We start from the raw sequence: 10,640 nt of genomic DNA, 5'->3' as shown, positions 1-10,640 counted from the left end.
ATGTCAGTACTGTGTGTTCTGCACTGGGGCCTGCTTTGGGCACCAGATTCTTTTTGTTTGTTCTGCTGTAAATTTGCTTTGTGGCTTGCCCTACTCCAGCTGCCACTTACACCAGGGTGAAAAGATAAGAAGAGTAAGCTAGTGACATGTCAAGGCCAGGTGTGGTGGCGCTGAACTTCCTCAGATCTGATCTCCCACTGGTGTAAGCTGAAAGGTAGAGTACGATCCCTTCTGCTTTAATGGCCACTGGGGCCAAACAGACAGGAGATTAAAAGATCATGTAAAGAGTTGAACACCAGAAGCTATTTGCAAAGTACAGCAACATTTTCATTTAGTCCTACAAAACCTATGAGCAATGCTACATACTGTTGAGTGGCATCTATTGGCACAATTTCTATTAACTGACCATTTTTTATACAGACATCTCTTCTGTAGTGCAGTTTAGTAACAATGAGCTCAGAGAACTACAGCTAGTCACCATGTCTACCACTGTCCACTACTGAAAGGGTATGTTATTCAAGAATCAAAGGCTTAATTTGTCACAGTGGAGTTTTCGCTCTGATTTTTCCTTTTCCTCTCCTTACCTCCCCACACACTTTTTTTTTTGGTTTCTCCATTCCGCAGGCTGTGTCACTGCCCCTTTTCTTTTTTCGTTCTCTGTCACGGACTCTATTTCCAGTGAAATTAGCTGAGGTTAGTTTCAGTGTTAGACCCCCTGCTTTTCAGCCAGAAGTATAAGCTTTCAGTCACATTGAACTTGTGAGTAGCAACACAGTCCATGGAGACCTCTGCCATGAATGATGACATGTCCCTTGTTCTTTCTGGAGCACTGTGCAGACCCTTGGAACAAACAGTAATGAGCCTGCTGAATCAGACTGAGGATGAAAGATGCTAGTTTCACCCTGTTTCTGGGTGAATTCTGTTTTGTGGGGAACAAGTTTCTCTCCTGTTTGATTATGAGATCTTTTAGATGGGATTCACCACTACCTCCAGTTTGGGCATTATGATAGAAAATATTTTTGAAAAGCTGCTCAGAGTTTTCAATTCTCAACAGAGCTGAGTAAATTTTTTCTGAGAACTGAACTGGCGAAACAAATGCAGGTTTGGTTGACATGGCCCTTTGTGAATTTGACCCAATTAGTTTCAGCTGAGAAAACATTTTTCAGGGGAGAAAGTGTGAATGGGTGCTATACTCTTTAGCTCAGGGGTTAGAACATTGACCTGGGAAATAGGAGCCCTATGTTTGAATCCTCACTCTGGAACAGGGACTTGAATTTGGATTTTCCCCTTCTATGCTGGGTACCCTCAAACCACTGGGCTATTAGCTAGTCTAGGGTGATTTGCTCTAAATCTCTACTGTGGAGCCTTGTTCCATTTTTAATCAATACTTAAACACTCATTGAACCAAAGAGAGAGGCGGATGCTGTAGTCTGGTTATTAAAATAATCTCTGACAGTAAGGCAGGAGGAGAGTAGGAGATGCGAATTCAAGTCTTCTCTCTGCCTGCTTTAAAGGAGGGACTTGCATTCATATCATTTACTCACCTCCCCAACCTCCGTGAGTGCCTTAGTCACCAGGCTATAGAGTCCTTCTCTCTCTGGCCCAATGAGTATTTAATTATTTATTCAAAGTGGAACAGCTTCAGTGGCAGCAAATCTGAGCACCGCATCACAGAACAGCTTAGTCTTGTGTAGGGCGCTTGTCTATGAGGTAGAAAAGCTGAGTCCAATTACCTCCTCCAATGTGGTCATTCAAATCTGCCTCCTCCTACTTTCCAGGCAAATGCCCTAACCATGGAGCTAAAGGTTGTAAGAACACACGTGCTTTTCTGATGGTGACTGGAACAAAACATTTCATATGATCCACAATAGACTTCTCGAGTTTGCTGACAAATTCCAAATAGAACATTTTCTGGGGTTTTTTTTGGTTTCCTGATGAAAATTATTTATACTATCAGCTCTAATTCTTATAGTCAGAAATTCTAACTTTGACAGGACAAAAAGGGACACATGTTTTGCAAAGTATTCACAAAAAAATCCCCTTTTTTGACGAGCTCTAGTTTTCTTGTTTGTTCATTTTCTCCCGGATACTTCCTCTTAACCTTTACTGGTCTCATTCCTTAACAGTATTCCCCATTATGTATTATTTGAGGTATCACTGCAGACAAGAGGAGAAGGACACCATCTGCCACCTAGAGAAGTCATAAACGAATTGTATCATTTTTGGTGGGTTTCTCTTAAATCAGAAACCCATGAGAGTCACACAGGACTATTAACAAGTGATCCACTTGCTATCCTCTAATCCTGGTCTTCATATCCAATGGATATTGCAATGGTGTGCAGGCTACTGGCATCGTTTGTATGGTAGGGACCTCATTTGATTACTTCTAGAGATGTTTTGAACAAACATGGAACTTGGCTTCTCTCTTATCTTTGTGTGCCTGGTGTGTTGTAAAACTTTCCTTTTTCCTGAGCATCCTGCAGTAAATGAGAAACCATTTTGAGTCCTTCTAGAGAAAGGAAGGACTCTGTGCTGTAGGAAGAGCAGAGGTGCTCATTTTGCATTAAAACAAGGTCTCCACAGCCTTTGACTCTATGCGGAACTCCTACCAAACTGGGAGTATGGGAAGCACCATAACTTGGCATCATTACAGCCAACTTAATTTAGCCTATAATAGACACCCCAAAATTCTGTCTCTTTATTAAATAGAGAGGGATATTTGGCACAAAGTCCTGCTTTTTAAGAAGAATTTGCTGTCAGAAAACCTCAGGATGAAAACAATTACTGCTGCTTAGTCCTGCCTGGAAGCAGGGAACTCTGGGGGGGGGGTAATCGGTGTAGAAGTTCTAGTACTTCTGAATAGAAATCCATACTAATGATCTTGAAGTCCTCTGATGCAGAGGACACACCCATATGCGTAAAGTTACCAGAGTACTTGGGCAGTCACTCTCGCTATTCCTGGAGTGAAAAGTTAGTCAGCATCCTCTATCTTCACCCTATCAAGGAAAATGAGGAAAGGAGTCTTTAAAAAAGCTGAAGTGTAAAGCTTTATTTTTTCTCTATCTTCTTTTGAAAAAGTAATTATTGGTTTTGATTATCTTGTTTGTTTTCTGTTTTTTTCAGAAGCACTTTCCCAACAGTCCCAAGGGAAACTTGATAGTAAATTGAATCACAATAAGCAATGTACATTTCTCTCCTATGGGTTATTCCTCCAAATAAATCTAGGAAATACCATGCTTAAAAGTGTCCCTTTATAGATATATAAATGGGAATTAAGATGCAAACACAAGAATCCTTTGTTATAGAAGAGAAACTCGAGAAAAATAGCATTTATCAAGAAGCCAATGTCCTCCCCACAAAGGGTTCAACTGTCGTTTCTTACACAGACTAAGAGTAGAAAGCAGGGACCCATAACTTTTGTCTTAGATGTCCTGAAATTGTCAGCAATGCTTACCATACTGTCTATGGACCTAATTCTACTTCCCTTATTCATGTAGAGTATTATTCATTTGTTTGCTTATTTATTTAATTGTATTACGATAGCACTTAGAGGCCCTCTAAGTGTGCTAGGCCCTGTAAATATTCAGAACAAAGAGATGGTGCCTGCCCCTCTGCAAGGAGTCCCTATGCAGTTACTGGGTCTCTCCCCTCTCACTTGCCATTATCCTCCATCCATCCTTAGTCAATAGGAATACTTGAGGACCAAGGTATACCTTAAAAAAAGAAAAGTTTGCAAAATTTGGCTTTATGTTAGTAATATATAAGACAGGCAGGATGGGCACATTGGAGAAAGAGAGAGAAAAGTCATATCTAAATAGGGATGTAATTTGGAATGTTTAAGTCAATATTCATAGAACCACAGCAACGTAGGGTAGAAGAGACCTCAAGAGGTCATCAAATACAGGTCCCTGTCAACCTAGTAAATCTAGAAAGTGTTTGTCCAACTTGTTCTCAAAACCTCCCTTGGAAGGCTCCCGTAAAAACCAATGACACGGATTCTACAACCTCCCTTGGAAGCCTATTCCATAATTTAACTATCCTTATAGTTAGAAAACATTTCCTAATATCTAGCCTAAATCTCCCTAAACCCATTACTTCTTGTCTGACCTTCAGTTGACATGTAGAACAGCCATTACCATAACTGAAATCTGTTATCGGGTCCCACACTCAGTCTTCTTTTCTCAAGAATAAACATGCCCAGTGTTTTTTAACCTTTCCTCAGAGGTCAGATTTTCTAAACCTATATTCATTTTTGTTGCTCCCCTTTTTGTTGTTCTCTTCAATTTATCCACATCTTTCCTGAAGTGTGGTGCCCAGAAATGGACACAATACTCCAGCTGAGGCCTCATGAGTGCCATGTACAGCAGGACAATCACCTCCTGTGTCTTACATACACTTCTGTTAATGCTCTCCATAATGATATTAGCCTTTTCTGCAATTGCACCAAATTGTTGACTCCTATTCAGTTTGTGGTTCACTATAACCCCCAATCATAGAATCATAGAATCATAGAATATCAGGGTTGGAAGGGACCCCAGAAGGTCATCTAGTCCAACCCCCTGCTCGAAGCAGGACCAATTCCCAGTTAAATCATCCCAGCCAGGGCTTTGTCAAGCCTGACCATAAAAACCTCTAAGGAAGGAGATTCTACCACCTCCCTAGGTAATGCATTCCAGTGTTTCACCACGCTCATAGTGAAAAAGTTTTTCCTAATATCCAATCTAAACCTCCCCCACTGCAACTTGAGACCATTACTCCTCGTTCTGTCATCTGCTACCATTGAGAACAGTCTAGAGCCATACTCTCTGGAACCCCCTTTCAGGTAGTTGAAAGCAGCTATCAAATCCCCCCTCATTCTTCTCTTCTGCAGACTAAACAATCCCAGCTCCCTCAGCCTCTCCTCATAAGACATGTGTTCTAGACCCCTAATCATTTTTGTTGCCCTTCGCTGGACTCTCTCCAATTTATCCACATCCTTCTTGTAGTGTGGGGCCCAAAACTGGACACAGTACTCCAGATGAGGCCTCATCAATGTCGAATAGAGGGGAACAATCACGTCCCTCGATCTGCTGGATATGCCCCTACTTATACATCCCAAAATGCCATTGGCCTTCTTGGCAACAAGGGCACACTGCTGACTCATATCCAGCTTCTCGTCCACTGTCACCCCTAGGTCCTTTTCCGCAGAACTGCTGCCTAGCCATTCGATCCCTAGTCTGTAGCAGTGCATTGGATTCTTCCGTCCTAAGTGCAGGACCCTTTACTTATCCTTATTGAACCTCATCAGATTTCTTTTGGCCCAATCCTCCAATTTGTCTAGGTCCTTCTGTATCCTATCCCTCCCCTCCAGCGTATCTACCACTCCTCCCAGTTGAGTATCATCCGCAAATTTGCTGAGAGTGCAATCTACACCATCCTCCAGATCATTTATGAAGATATTGAACAAAACCGGCCCCAGGACTGACCCCTGGGGCACTCCACTTGACACCGGCTGCCAACTAGACATGGAGCCATTGATCACTACCCGTTGAGCCCGACAATCTAGCCAGCTTTCTACCCACCTTATAGTGCATTCATCCAGCCCATACTTCCTTAACTTGCTGACAAAAATACTGTGGGAGACCATGTCAAAAGCTTTGCTAAAGTTAAGAAACAATACATCCACTGCTTTCCCTTCATCCACAGAACCAGTAATCTCATCATAAAAGGCGATTAGATTAGTCAGGCATGACCTTCCCTTGGTGAATCCATGCTGGCTGTTCCTGATCACTTTCCTCTCATGCAAGTGCTTCAGGATTGATTCTTTGAGGACCTGCTCCATGATTTTTCCTTTTTAGCAATACTACTGTTAACAAATTATTTCCTATTCTGTAGTTTTGCATTTGATTTTTCCTTCCTTCCCAATTTACACTTGTCTTTATTGAATTTAATCTTATTAATATCAGCCCAATTCTCTAATTTGAGAAGGCTCTGTCCTCCAAAGTGCTTGCAGTCCCTCTCTGCTTGGTGTCACGGGTCATCTGCCGATTTTATAAGTACATTCTCCACTCCATTTATCCAAATAATTAATGAAAATATTGAATAGTACCAAACCAAGACTGATCCCTGCGGGACTCCACTCAATACACCCTCCCAGTTTAACAGGAAACCATTGATAACTACTCTTTGAGTAAAGTCTTCCAAATAGTTTTCACCTAATTTATAGTAATTTAATCTAGATGACATTTTCTTAATTTTCTTATGAGAATGTCATGTGGGACTGTGTCTAAAGACTTACTGAAATCATGAATGATCATGTCTACTGTTTTTACCCATCCACTAGTCCAGTAATTATGTCAAAAGAGGAAATTAGGTTCCTCTGGTATGATTTGTTTTTGGCAAATCCAAGCTGGCTATTCCTTATAATCCTCTTACCCTCCAGCTGCTTACAAATTCATTGTTTAATAATTTGTCCAAGTATCTTACCAGGTATTGAAGTTAGGCTGATTGGACTATAGTTCCCCAGGTCCCCTTTGTACTTCTTTTTATGTTGGTCCTTCTCCAGTCATCTGGGACCACATCTGTCCTCCATGAGTTCTCAAAGATAATTGCCAATGGTTCCAAGACTGCTTCAGCTAGTTCCTTAAATTCCCGAGGATGAATTTAATCAGGCCTGAAAATTTAAATACATCTAATTTAACTAAATATTTTTGAACCTAACCTGTTCTTTCTATATTTTGGCTTGCATTTCTTCCCACTTGTTAGTATTAATTGTGTTGGGTATTTGGTTACCATTATCTTCTTTCAGTGAAGACAGTTGCAACATAGGCATTAAGCACCTCAGCCTCCTTGATGTCATCAGTTATTAGCTCTCCTTCCCTGCTAAGTAGAAGACATACACTTTCCTTGGTCTATTTTTTAAAAGAACATCTTCTTAATGCTTTTACGTCCCCTGCTAGACATAATTCATTTTGTGCCATAGCTTTTCTGATTCCTACATCCTTGTGCTATTCTTTTGTACTCCTCCTTAGCAATTTGTCCATGTTTCCACTTTTTGTAGGATTCTTTTTGATTTTCAGATCATTAAAATGCTCCTAATGGAGCCATATTGCCTCTCATTAGTCTTCCTCTCTTTACTTTGCATCAGAATAGTTGGCAATTGTGCATTTAATATTGTGTCCAAGATAACCTGCCAGCTCTCCTGAACTGCTTTAATCCTTAGATTTTCTTCCCATGAGACCTAACCTATCAGTTCTCTGAGCTCACTCTTTCCCTTCTTTAGAATAACTAAATCTCTCATTTCATGATCACTTTCACCCAAATTGCCTTCCACCTTCAGATTCGCAACCAATTCATAGAATCATAGAATATCAGGGTTGGAAGGGACCTCAGGAGGTCATCTAGTCCAACCCCCTGCTCAAAGCAGGACCAATCCCCGACTAAATCATCCCAGCCAGGGCTTTGTCAAGCCTGACCTTAAAAACTTCTAGAGAAGGAGATTCCACCACCTCCCTAGGTAACGCATTCCAGTGTTTCACCACCCTCCTAGTGAAAAAGTTTTTCCTAATATCCAACCTAAATCTCCCCCACTGCAACTTGAGACCATTACTCCTTGTTCTGTCATCTGCTACCACTGAGAACAGTCTAGAGCCACCCTCTTTGGAACCTTTCAGGTAGTTGAAAGCAGCTATCAAATCCCCCCTCATTCTTCTCTTCTGAAGACTAAACATCCCCAGTTCCCTCAGCCTCTCCTCATAAGTCATGCGTTCCAGTCCCCTAATCATTTTTGTTGCCCTCCGCTGGACTCTCTCCAGTTTTTCCACATCCTTCTTATAGTGTGGGGCCCAAAACTGGACACAGTACTCCAGATGAGATCTCACCAATGTTGAATAGAGGGGAACGATCACGTCCCTCGATCTGCTGGCAATGCCCCTACTTATACATCCCAAAATGCCATTGGCCTTCTTGGCAACAAGGGCACACTGTTGACTCATATCCAACTTCTCGTCCACTGTCACCCCTAGGACCTTTTCTGAAGAACTGCTGCCAAGCCATTCGGTCCCTAGTCTGTAGCTGTGCATTGGATTCCTCCGTCCTAAGTGCAGGACTCTGCACTTGTTCTTGCTGAACCTCATCAGATTTCTTTTGGCCCAATCCTCCAATTTGTCTAGGTCCCTCTGTATCCTATCCCTACCCTCCAGCGTATCTACCACTCCTCCCAGTTTAGTGACATCTGCAAACTTGCTGAGGGTGCAATCCACACCATCCTCCAGATCATTTATTCTCCCTGTTGGTCAGAATCAAATCTAAAATGGCTGTCCCCTTAATTACTTCCTCCACTTTCTGAAGGAAAAACTTGTCCCTAATACTTTCCATATGTATTGGAAGTGTTGTGGTTTGTCATATTAGTTTACAACAGATGTCTGGGTAGTTAAATTCCACCATTACTGCCAGGTCTTGTGTTTTGGATATTTCTGTTGGTTGTTCTGGATATGTCTTATCCACCTCTTCTTCCTGATTTGGTGGTCTATAGTGGACCCTTACTGAGATACCACCCCTATTTTTTTCCATGTTTATCTTCACCTAGAGACTTTCAACTGCTCTGCCTCTCACTCCTTTGGACCAAAGAAAACTATGTATCGAGAATATACACAATTCAGCACCTCCTCCCTCTTTTCTCTGTCTGTCCTTCCTGAACAAGCAATTCCCCTCAATACCAATATTCCCCTCATGAGACTTATCCCACCAAGTCTCTGTGATGCCTGATAAGTCATAATTTATCTTATCTACTAATACTTCCAGTTCTTCCAGTTTATTCCCTATGCTCCTTGCATTTTTATAGATATCTAAGAAGTTCAGCAGATTCTGTCGCTGATTTCGCTCTTGTTGCTCCTATGTGCTATTGTAATTTTCCCTGTCCTGCCCCACAACATCTAGCTGTCTGTTAAGGTTGACTTTTTAAAGCTCACTTACAGGCTTTTTTCACCTGCCCCCTTTGAACCTAGTTTAAAGCCCTTCTTACTAGGTTGATGAGTCGCTGCAAGAATATGAACTTTCCCTTCTTGATCAGGTTAACCCCATCTCTTCTCAGCAGCCCTCCTTCCCTTCTATCTACACTGTCTAGGCAGCCATGCATTCATCTCCAGGATGTGCATCTTTTTCCTGGGCCCTTACCTCAACCCAGAGGATGGACAAGAACACAACTTGTGCCCCAAACTCATTCACCCTCACTCTCAGAGCCCTGTAGTCACTGCTGATCAGCTCAGGGTCATACCTGGCAGTATCTTTAGTGCACACATGAAGGAGCAGCATGGGGTAGTGGTGAGAGGGATGGATGACCCTCAGCAACCATTCTGTAATGTCTTGGATCTGGGCTCCAGGGCAGGCAGCACACCTCCAAAGACATAATGTCAGGTTGGCAGATGGATGCCTCCACCCCTCAGAAGGGGGACCCTAATCATCAGCACCCTACACCTCTTCCTCTTGAAGATGGTTGCTGTGACCCTCCTAGCCTTGTGGTCAGGTGGCTCCTCTTCCTCAACCATTGAGGAAGAGGAGCCTCCTGCTGCTTACCTCCTGTTGCCAATACAGCACACCAGTTCCTGGCTGCAATGGATGGGATGGAGAGCTATCTACTGCCCAAGGTGACCCACAGCCACTCTCCTCCTGGCAAATCAGCTGGTGTCACTGTAGTCATCTGTTGTCGGCAAGCATCCGCCATCCCAGACATTTCTATGTGTGTCTGCGAAGAAGTCCAGATGCTATGCAGTGAGCCACCTCCCCCTGCAGCTCTGTTAATTGCTTCCTGAGGGACTCCAGCAACAGGCACTTCTCATGCTGAGTGGTTCCCACTGCCTGGCTTTCATAGGCAGGAACACGCAGGCCACTTTCTCAGCAAATTAAGACCAGAATGCGGTGGGAAGCCTCCACAGTCAAGATACCTGTCTGGCAGAAGACTCCAAGAGTGCCTGGAAAGGAAGGGTTAGCAGCAGTGATAGCAACATGTCGTTTTCCCGTTGAGATGTCTTCCTTGTAGAATATCTACAAGATACTAGACTAGGCTAGGTAAAATGCAAGTATCTTTGCAATACAGGGCAATTCCGCAGTGGCAGGGAGATGGAGTAGAATGTTATTTGTAATTTTTGGGCCTCAGCATAGTGTCACTAAAGTCAATGCAGGTTTACCCAATTTACATCACGTGAGGATCTGACACTATGAACAGCACATCTGAAATCAGTTTATTCCTTTCAAAACAGAAATGTGGCACCTTTAAGAAACTACTGTGAACTCCCTGGCTTGACAAATGACATAGAAATGCCTTACAGAGACAGATATTATATAGCTTCAGAAACATGTAGTTTTAGTTCCTATCTGGATTGTATAATGCTAGAGATGCCTTTCCAGACAAGCAGAAATGTCAACACCAATATATTTTTAGAACAACAGTTTGCAGCTACTACAAAATATAGTTCTAAAATGACAGAAACAGGTAGTGAGGTATCGACCATAAAGGGAAAAGGAATCTTTGTTTCAACTTGATCCTCTTAATGTATTTAAATGGTTGGAATTAATTTCTGTTCCTGATATTTACATGTATTAACCTCTTAAATATTTATGGACTATGTTTTAATTCCTCTTCATCTCAATCATTTTAAAGCAAC

This window comes from Caretta caretta, chromosome 5 (genome assembly GCF_965140235.1).
Source record: "Caretta caretta isolate rCarCar2 chromosome 5, rCarCar1.hap1, whole genome shotgun sequence".
Taxonomy (NCBI): Eukaryota; Metazoa; Chordata; order Testudines; family Cheloniidae; genus Caretta; species Caretta caretta.
The sequence above is the reverse complement of the archived record's forward strand: the minus strand, read 5'-3'. Positions refer to the sequence as shown.